Genomic DNA, 11,259 nt, shown 5'->3' on the forward strand with positions numbered 1-11,259 from the left:
TAGGTGGCAAATGGCCAAAGCTATAAGAATTTATGCAACAAAATATAGTACTGGATTACAATCCAAAGGGAGAAAAATGTTCATGAATCCATACTGATATAAATGATTAAATAAATAAATGGGGGAAAGGCACAAATCTTCCTTACAGAAGAATTCCAAATAATAAATGTAGGAGGAATGAGGGAAACAAAATCACCACTAGAATAACACAATAATAATTGCTGCTGCAGGCAAGTTTCACTGCCGAATGCTAAAATTAATGGATGAAACTTTAAGAAAGAAAATCAGATCTTTGCTTAGCCTCACAGAGATATTTACTAATTACTGTGGGTGGTTTTAACTTATGCTCACAAATTCTTTGATACTCATCCCTTCAGGAGGTGGAGCTTAAATTCCCTTGCCCTGGAGTGTGGCTTTACTCAGTGACTCATTTCTAGCTTTTAACAAATGAAGTAAGGAAACGGAAAAAGAGTCACTTTATTGAAAGCTGGCAGCCACACGACCTTCAATCAAGCTACCAAAGTTAACGTCAGTAATAAGTCGTGTTTATATCAGATATCCTCTGATACGAAATATGATGGGACAAGAAGGGCATACTATCTCTCTGGTAATCTTCCCTAAAATGCCTAACCTCACTCAGGCTAATCAAGAGAAAACAGAAAATGCAAATTCAGGAACACTCTACGAATGACCACTATTCTTCAAAAGTGTCAAGCATCAAAGCAAGGAGAAACCAAGAAACTGTCACTGGTTGGGAGAAACTAAGGAACCATGACATCTTAAGTGCAATGTGGTATCCTGGATTGAATCCTGTAACACAAAAAGAGTATCAGTGTGGAAAAACTGGGGAAATCAGAGGAAAGTCTGTAAGTTAGTTGATAACGTTAAACTAATGTTGCTTTCTTAGGGCTTCTCTGGTGGCGCAGTGGTTAAGAATCTGCCTGCCAACGCAGAGGACACGGGTTCGAGCCCTGGTCCGGGAAGATCCCACATGCCGCGGAGCAACTAGGCCCATGCGCCACAACTACTGAGCCTGCGCTCTGGAGCCCACAAGCCACAACTACTGAGTCCATGTGCCACAACTACTGAAGGCCGCGCGCCTAGAGCCCGTGCTCCGCAACAGGAGAGGCCACCGCGATGAGAAGCCCGCGCACCGCAACAAAGAGTAGCCCCTGCTCACCGCAACTAGAGAAAGCCTGCGCGCAGCAACAAAGACACCCAACGCAACCAAAAATAAATAAATACATTTAAAAAAAAAAAGGGCTTCCCTGGTGGCGCAGTGGTTGAGAGTCTGCCTGCCGATGCAGGGGACACGGGTTCGTGCCCCGGTCCGGGAAGATCCCACATGCCGCGAAGCGGCTGGGCCCGTGAGCCATGGCCACTGAGCCTGCGCGTCCGGAGCCTGTGCTCCGCAACGGGAGAGGCCACAACAGTGAGAGGCCCGCGCACAGCAAAAAAAAAAAAAAAAACAACTAATGTTGATTTCTTAATTTTGATAAATGTATGATGATTATATAAGATGTTAACATTAAGGGAAGCTGAATGAAGAGTATACAGAAATTGTGTACTATCTTTACAACTCTTCTGTAATCTAAAATTATCTCAAAATAAAAGGTTTTTTTAAATTGCATTTTACCTTGTAAAATTGGGGAGAGTGAGGAAAGGTTATAAATACATTTCAAACGATTCTTAAATGCAAACTAACAAAATGGATTTTACGGGGCTTCCCTGGTGGCGCAGTGGTTAAGAATCCACCTGCCGGGCTTCCCTGATGGCACAGTGGTTAAGAATCCGCCTGCCAATGCAGGGGACACGGGTTCGAGCCCTGGTCCGGGAAGATCCCACATGCCGCGGAGCAACTGAGCCCGTGCACCACAACTGCTGAGCCTGCGCTCTAGAGCCTGCAAGTCACGGTTACTGAGCCTGCGAGCCTAGAGCCAGTGTTCTGCAACAAGAGAGGCCACCGCAATGAGAGGCCCGCGCACCGCAGGAAAGGGTGGCCCCCGCTCGCTGCAACTAGAGAAAGCCTGCGCACAGCAACCAAGACCCAACACAGCCAAAAATAAAAAATAAATTTAAAAAAAAAAAAAAGAATCTGCCTGCCAATGCAGGAGACATGGGTTCAAGCCCCGGTCCGGGAAGATCCCACATGCCACAGAGCAACTAAGTCCGTGCACCACAACTACTGAGCCTATGCTCTAGAGCCCACGAGCCACAACTACTGAAGCCCACATGCCACAACTACTGAAGCCCACATGCCACAACTACTGAAGGCTGCATGCCTAGAGCCTATGCTCTGCAACAAGAGAAGCCACCGCAATGAGAGGCTGACGCACCGCAACGAAGAGTAGCCTCCGCCCTCTGCAACTAGAGAAAGCCCACGCACAGCACCAGATGCGGCCAAAAATTATTTATTTATTTATTTTTAATGGGTTTTACGATGAGAAGATTAACTTTTCAACCTGTAAGGAATCACAAAAGTACATTCGGTTGACTTTCAAGCTTAAAATTTTAATGACATACAAAGTAATTCCCCTAAGGTCTGCGTTGAGAAATTAGCCTACAATGCTCTAAGAAGACAGTGTGTACAAACCCCTCATATATATGTTTGCTCTATCCCCTTTCTTGACCCTAACTATCCTCAGCATACTCACTCCTAGCAATAAGGCCACAGTAACCTGGTTCTAAGAGTGCCATTTAGAAGGACAAAGTGAAATCAGTTGATATCTACTCGGTTTCCTTTTCACACTGAGCAAGTCAAATGAACTACACCAAGATGACTTCAAAATGTTCCTCTCAGATTTTCTCGCTTTTTAAAGAAAAATAAAACCTACATATCAACGACTGATGCTTAATATTTAAAAAGGAGGAGGAGAAGGAGGAGGAGGAAAATAGCGATGTCAAAAATTTGAAGTATCAACAGCAAAAGTTTATGCAGCCAAAGGATGGACCACCAAATTCAGAAACAAGATTAGGAGAAAGAACAAGACCCTAAGATCAATAGGAACCATATCTCTAAAACTAAGCAACCTATCTTGATGTAGGTAGGAGGTTCAAACCACACAAGGGAACACTCATTCCCACCCCCACCCTACAACCAAAATTAAAACTGCAAGCAAGTATCTTTCCTTGTTCTCAAGCCATTTTGAAAAAGTATGACAAACTTGTCCTACTCTCCCCTGAAAGCCAATTAATTAATAAAAGTTTTCATACCCTCTAAAAAATAAAGCTTAGGCATAAGACAGGTGTTTCCTTCACTGTCAGCAAGCAATGGAAAATGACTTTTTTAATATGTAATATAAACTTATTTATAAATTTGGGAATTTTAACTCAAGTAAGTATATGCTGGTATGACAAATATATGAAGAGTTGACTTAAAAAACTGAGACAGTGGGGAAATGTGTGAGAATCTCCCCAGCACTGTCCAACATAAATATTCCATAAGTTACAGAAAAAAACCCAAAGAAACTTTTTGGCCAACCCAATAGGAGTTTGCATAGTGGAGAAAGAAGGCAGACCCACTAGGCTTCTGTGACTTGATTAAAACATCCCCTAAGAACATACAGTGCCCTTAGTTTCAATTCTATAATCAACTGCATCCTTATTACTGATTTGGCTGCCCAGAAACAAAGGAGGTACCCTGGCCAGTGGATAATTAATTCCCATGTGCATATGGCACTTAAAACTTTGGACATAAATAATTTTTTTAATTTTTAAATATTTATTTATTTTGGCTGCACTGGGTCTTCACTGCGGCACGCAGGATCTTCATTGCGGCATGTGGACTCTTAGTTGTGGCATGCATGCATGCAGAATCTAGTTCCCCAACCAGGGATTGAACCTGGCCCCCTGCATTGGGAGCACAGTCTTACCCATGGACCACCAGGGAAGTCCCTGACGTAAATAAACTTATATTTGGCTTATCAGTCTCCAGTGAGATTACTCTGCATGAATAAATTCTTAAGTGCTTGAATCACCCATGTGAACCAAAAATGTCCAGTTTCTGAAATGTCCAGTTTCTGAACTACTGTGGGAGTCAGAGGGACATTGGTGTGGATACCACTTTATCTGTGTGACCTTGATTCCTGTCAGTCTCAATTTCCTCATCTGTAAATAAACACCAACAACTAGTGCCTGGAAGATGGCAAGTGCTCAAAAAGTGATAGCTTTATTATATTTAAGGCAAATTTGAAAGGAAGTGTATAATTGAGGTAAAAACATTTCATTTAAAAAGCAGCAGTATGGGACTTCCCTGGTGGCCCAGTGGTTAAGAATCCGCCTGCCAATGCCAGGGACACGGGTTCGAGCCCTGGTCTGGGAAGATCTCACATGCTGGGGAGCAACTAAGCCCGTGCACCACAACTACTGAGCCTGCGCTCTAGAGCCCGCGAGCCACAACTACTGAAGCCCGCACACCTAGAGCCCGTGCTCCACAACAAGAGAAGCCACTGCAACGAGAAGCCTGCGCACCGCCACGAAGAGTGGTTCCCGCTCGTTGCAACTAGAGAAAGCCCGTACGCAGCAACAAAGACCCAACACAGCCAAAAATAAATAAATAAATTCTTAAAAAAAAAAAAAACAGCGGTATGGACCATCAAACCACATCAATTTAAAAGACATCCCTTGACAAGAGATGTCCCATGCAAGAGAGTTGAGAAGCGCAGTTAAAATGCTACAAGTAAAGTACCCCCTGTACTGTACAGATGGAGTCTCTTGCTTAGCAACTCTAGTGTTGTCTACCAAACACCCAGCCCATAATAGTTAGACCATGACAACTGTTCACTCTAAATCCATGTGCTCAGCTTGGATTCAGAACTGATTTATAAAAATAGCTGCTGCTGCCGCTCTTTGAATCTCTTTGAGCTGATGACTGGACAGTGTTACCCTATAGGCCTAGAGCAGCTGTATTCCCTCACCACACCCATTTCTCTGTCTGCCCAGTCGAGCTGACGGCACCCCCACCCCACCCCCATCTCTGCAGCATACTATTCTCCCTCTTCCCGGGCTGAGTGAGCAAATTACAAGCACAAATATCCCCTGATGCAATGCCACAACCATCCCTGGGAAAGAGCAGAGGCAGTTGCCAAAAGCGCAGCAGCAGGAAAATGGGCGGGAGACACACACACACGCAGAGCAAGAAACACTGCAATCCTAGGGAGCCAGGGAGAGGGAATCGAGAGGCCCTGGGGAGCAATACTGTAACTGGACCGAGGAGGGTGAGGAGAAAAGGGGGTTCCCAGGAGAAAGCTGGGTAACACTAACCATCCCGAGAAGCACGTTTCACTCTGGGTCTGGGTCCTTAAACACAGACCTAAGCGTAATCACTGTCTCCTCCCCAAAGCAGCAAATGCATTTAATTTACCCATTCCTGGATGGAAGGAAAACCCTAACATCCCCCGCCACCCCCACCCCCCCACAGGGTAATTTCACCGAAGAGCTCAAGCAACATACCAGCGGAGAACCTGGTCCATGTCCTAAATCACAATCTCTGTTCTGGGTAACATTTCCAACTGCCCCCGAGGTGCCTGTCCTATCCTCGCATCCCCACCCTTTACAGCAAGCGACCCCTGCGCACTCCCACAGACAGAAACATGCTTAGTCCCCAAACAGTGCTAGGGCCACGCACGCAGGAAGAGCCCTGCCTGGGGCCCCGTTCTCCCGACCACCCTCCAGCCCCTCCCGTAACCCCTGACCCTGCACACTCTCTAAGGCTCGCCTCAGTCCCACCTCAACTGACCCCCCAAAGCCTCACGGGACAACCTTTGAGTTCTACGTCCTCGAGCCCCACCGGGGCCTGACCCTGCACCCTCTCTAAGGCTCGCCTCAGCCCTATTTCAACTGACCCCACCAAACCTCACGGGACAACCTTTGAGTTCTCCTATGTCCCCGAGCCCCACCCAGGGCCCCAGGCTGCAGCCGACCCTCGCTCCCCAGGCTCAGCCCCATCCCTCGCCCAAGGCGTGCCTCTCGGCCCCACCGCTCCAGACCCCAGCAGCTGGACCCCTCAGCCCGCCCCGCCCGGCAAGTCTCCGGATCACGCCTCGAAGACTTGGAATATCACGCCCGCAGGCCCCCCGCCCGGCCGCCCCCGCGTCCCGAAGCCGGCGGCCACCGCCCTTCCCCGCTTCGGGAGGGCCTGGTGGGGTCCCGGGCGGCCGCGGGGCGAGGCTCGGGCAGTCCCGGGGGCAGTGGGGAGGCCACCCCTCTGACGGGGCCCCGCCTGCCGCTGCACCTACCCGCCGCCGCCGCTGCGCCGGAGCCTGAGCCGGAGCCGGAGGGAGCCGGGAGATGGCCGAGAGCAGCCGGGAGGAGCCGGGAGCCAGCGAGCGAGCCCGAGGGGCGGGACGCAGGGAGAGGCCGCTTCCTCGTCGCCCTCTTGAGGGCCGGCGCGAGGGAGGGACGCCGCCACCGCCTATTCCGCGGGCGCCGCGTCTCCTGCCAATAAGCGCGGTGAGGGGGCGGGCGGACGACAGCGGCGGACCAATAGGCGCCGGCCCCGCCGCCTCGACCCCGCCGGGGTAGCGGCCAAGCGGAGGGCCGTTGGGGGCGAGGTACGCATGGGGGCTTCAGACGCCCGCCTCCCGCCCGCCTGCTGCCGCCCGAGCGGCGGGAGGACAGACCGGCCTACTCCACTGCTCTGTGCATTGATCGTCGCTTCCTTTTAGAACTTGGTGCCTGGAGCGGGGAGGATGTGAGCGGCGGGGCACACGCGGCCGGGCCTGTGGCTCTATGACGTAACCTGGGAGGGGCGCGGGGCGGGGCCTGGGGCGCTGGCCAGCTGGGCGCTGGAAAGAACCCTAGCGGGATGAGGACGCAGCTGGGGGGGCCTCTCCTGGGCTGCTCTGCCACCAGCCACAAGTGAAGTGGCTGTTCCAAGTTGAGATACTTTGTAAGTGTAGAATACACACCGAATTTCCGAGACTTAAAAATATATATAAAATAGCTCATTCATAATCATTGATTACAATTTGGGTCATTACAAAATTGATTGCAGGTTTGAATATCTTTGGTTAAATAAAATATATTTTAAAACAATTTCATGTTTCTTTTTTACTACTTTTTAAATGTAACTACTGGAGGGACTTCCCTGGTGGCGCAGTGGTTAAGAATCCGCCTGTCAATGCAGGGGACACGGGTTCAATCCCTGCAGAGCAACTAAGCCCGCGAGCCACCACGACTGAGCCCACGTGCCACAACTACTGAAGCCCGCGGGCCTAGAGCCCGTGCCCTGCAAGAAGAGAAGCCACCAAAATGAGAAGCCCGCGCACCGCAACGAAGAGTAGCCCCTGCTTGCTGCAACTAGAGAAAGCCCGCGCGCAGCAACAAAGACCCAATACAGCCAAATAAAGAAATTAAAAAAATAAAATGTAACTACCAGCAAAAGTAGAATTACTGTTTGGTTCACATTGCATTTCTGCTGGGTAACACTGGTCCGGAAGTTAAAAGTGATAGCTGACACTGTATTGAATGCTCACTATATTCCGCGCATTCTCTAAGTATGTGATACCTAATAACTCATTTAAATGATCACAACAATCCTATATAGTTGGTATTCATGTTCTTATTATCATTTTACAGATGAGAAAACAAACAGAACTTTAGTGACTTACCTAACTGGTGGTTGCTAGAGAGGAGGAGGGTGAGGAGTTGGGCAAAATAGGTGAAGGGGGTTAAGAGGTACAAACTTCTAATTATAAGTAAGTCACAGAGATGTAATATACAGCATGAGGAATATAGTTGATAATACTAAATACTGTAATAATTTTGTATGGTGAAAGATGGTTACTAGACATTGTGGTGATCATTTTGTAATGTATTTAAATGTTGAATCACTGGGAATTCTCTGGTGGTCCAGTGGTTAGGACTCTACACTTTCACTGCTGAGGACGCGGGTTCAATCCCTGGTCAGGGAACTAAGATCCCACAAGCGTTGGGGTGCTGCCAAAAATAAATTAATAAATAAATATTGACTCACTATGTTGTACACTTGAAACTAACATTATATTGCATATCAACTATACTTAAAATTAAATAAATTAAAGGATAAGTGGAAAAGGGATAGCACTGCGAATTTGGAGCCCTGGAAAGGACTTTAAGCCAATCACAGAAAACTGAAATGACTGATCTGGATCACACACCAATTAATAAGACAGGTGTCTTGGCCCAAACCCAGAGATTTCCCCCTCTCTCACCTTACGCAGACTCCAAAGTAGGAGAACTACCATTGCAAGCCTGAATTCATTCATCCAACAGATGTTGACTGAGTACCTGCACATCAGGAAGGGTCACACAGTGAAGGGCACATGTACAAAGATAAAAAAGATTAGGTTTACCTCTCTCGTGAAATTAGCATTACTTCACACCAAAGCCCACTGAAGAAAAGCACACAGGTGGGAGCTAAAAAAGTTACTTTGCTCCTTCTCCCTGCTGCCTGGAATAAACAGCCCCTAGGCCTATCCCAGGCTTTATGAATAGAATTGGCTTTGAAATCCTTAGAAGACAGATGGCTAGGAAGATTCAAAAGTGTTGGAATCCTCCACTTCTTCCTTAATGTAACAGAGTCACCATGTTCTGTGTATCCCAAGCTAGACAACCATCTCAGTTATTCCCTTCCTTCTCCCTTCTCAGGCCTACCAGATGCTCCTTCTGCCTCAGAAACATCTCCATCAACATGGATGCTGTTCCCTGTTCTCTTTCCTGTATACTGCCACGGCTACTTCCAAGTCCTCTGCCAAGCTTGACAACCTTCTGGACACCCCCCCTCCAATTCATATACACCCTCCTGCACCCCTTATATACCTCTCTATTAACAGTACTCACCACATATGTGGTAATTATTTGTGTAAACATAGATCTGCCCTAATTGTTTCTCAAGGTATAGGTACTTTCTGTTTGCCCACCTGCAATAGGAAAGAACTTTCCCTTCAGTTCCAGGGTACCCAGGATAAAACACAGAGCCCCAGGGAATTCCCTGGCCATCCAGTGGTTAGGACTCTGAGGTTCCACTGCTGGAGGCTGGGGATTCCATCCCTGGTTGGGGAACTAAGATCCTGCAAGCCACATGGAATGGCCAAAAAAACAAAAAAACAAAACGTAGATTCCCAGCATCTCAGAGTTGGAAGGGAATCTTAGCAAACATTTAGTCCCATGTCTAAGGATATATTCTTGAAGCTCCAGAAGTTCACAAGAAGACATTTTAGAGTTATCCAATATATTTATTATCCATGAAAATCATGCTTTATATTTATTCATCCAATTTTTTTTTTAAGGCAGAGCCAGGTGGCACGTGGGCATGTGGGATCTTAGTTACCCAACCAAGGATCGAACCCAGCCCCCTGCATTGGAAGTGTGGCGTCTGAACCACTGGACCTCCAGGGAAGGCCCTATTCATCCAAATTTTGATCAAAATTTTGGCCAGGACACAAACATGGGCAGAGTCCAATGGCTTACCATAGAGCCTTCCCTCTAGTTTTAACCTAAACTACTTCAGTAGCTTTCCTTTGCATTACAATCCTGAAAATGGCTTCCAAGATCCTGTGCAATGATGCTGTCTCTGTTACCCCTCATCGTCTGCCTTGTTTCTCAATATGTCCAGCATTATCTGCCTTCTTTGTTTCCTGAACTTTCCCCTCTCAGGACCTTCCTCAGGCTGTTTTCTCTGCCTATTCTGATTTGTAGGTAATATGAATTTCTGCATAGAAAATTAGGGAAGATCTACAAACTATTAGAATTAATAAGAATTCAGCAAGGTTACTGGATACGAAGTTAACATACAAAAAGGAATAGCATTCCTAAATACCAATAATCATCAATTACAAAATGGGATAGAAAAAAATCTCATTCATCACAGTGAAACAATAAAATTGTTATGGAACCTAGGAATAAACCTAACAACAGAATTGTAAGACTCCGATAGAAAAATGTTATAAAACTTTATAACTTTTAGAAGAAAATATAGGGAGATATCTTGATGCTCTCAAGGTAGGAATTTCTGGCTGAAATTTCTTGGTACCAACACTTGTCAGATAAATACACAATTTTTACATACCAGTTTTTATCATAATTTATGATGTTTATGTTAGAATTCCATGAGGAGAGGGAAATATAATTACATGGATTCAAATTCAAATAGGATAGAGAAATAGAACTTAAGAGCCAGAAGGGTCTTTTGGGGTCATTTAGCCCAAACCTTTTTCAGGTGAGGTAATTGGAACATGTCGAAGACCCACAAAAAAGTGGCAGAATCCAGACTTAAACCCATTTTCCGACTCTCAGGCGGGTACTTTTTGCCCCCACCCCTTCTTTCATCTTTAAAATGGTGTAGCATAGTGATTCAGCAAACATATGTATGTATGTGTATATATATATATATATATATATATATATATAAAACATGTATATGTACATACATATATACTCATTAATCAATATTACATGTTTTATATATAATACAACATATTAATATGTAACATAGAATATTATATATATGTATTATATGTATTATATGGAGGTTTCAGGTAAGCCTTTATAAAAAGACAAACTCAGCTGCATTTCTTCCACCTGTCCAGAATATGGACACAATGCCTAGAGGTAAAACAGTCATCTTATGACAATAAAGACAAAAGCTATGGACTATGGCCTGAGGGTGAAAATTGGAAAATAGGAGGAGACTAGGTCCTTAACATCTTCCAGCAGCTGCACTAATCTTTGACTACCCACCTCTGGACTTCCTATGAAGTGAGAAAAGTAACCCCTATCTCTTAAAGCCATCATTAGTCAATGATGGAGATTTCTCCATTGGTGTAAGCCACCATTGGTCTCTGCCATTTGCAGTGAAATGCAACCCCAAATGGTACATGGAGTAAAAGCCCTGGACTCCAAATTGAGAAACCACGTTACAGTCCCAGCTCTGCCAGGAACAAGCTGTATGGCCTTGGGCAAGCCATTTCCCATCCCTGGGCCTCAGGTTGCTCATCTCTATCAGGGGAAGTAGAACAAGATGGCCTCACCTCTCTCTTCACTCACTTGCATGCTGTGTAATGTACAGGGTGGGACTTCCTCTCCCTTGAAATAAGACTACTTCTTTCAAGGTTCACTAAGTGTTTCCTTGTTCCTGTGACCTCTGGAGTAATTACAAGAGCCTGTTCCTTTTGAGTGCATGTGATACAAAACACAACTTTGGGGTATTCCCTGAACACAAAGTCCCCTAGCTAGGTCCTTGCTCTCTCTTCCTTTGGTGAGTTTCATTTACCTACAACT

The 11,259-nt window shown here is 46.1% G+C and overlaps 1 protein-coding gene across 1 annotated transcript in view; it reads right to left on the reverse strand.

The window, feature by feature from the left end:
- The window catches only part of MAP4 (microtubule associated protein 4), a 168,628-nt gene extending 161,957 nt beyond the window's left edge, over positions 1–6,671 (reverse strand). Inside the window, 1 exon segment of the mRNA XM_060022383.2 lies at positions 6,237–6,671. The gene's annotated coding sequence lies outside the window, so the exon portion shown is untranslated.
- Between the last annotated feature and the right edge of the window lie 4,588 nt (positions 6,672–11,259).

This window comes from Delphinus delphis, chromosome 10, assembly GCF_949987515.2.
Source record: "Delphinus delphis chromosome 10, mDelDel1.2, whole genome shotgun sequence".
NCBI lineage: Eukaryota > Metazoa > Chordata > Mammalia > Artiodactyla > Delphinidae > Delphinus > Delphinus delphis.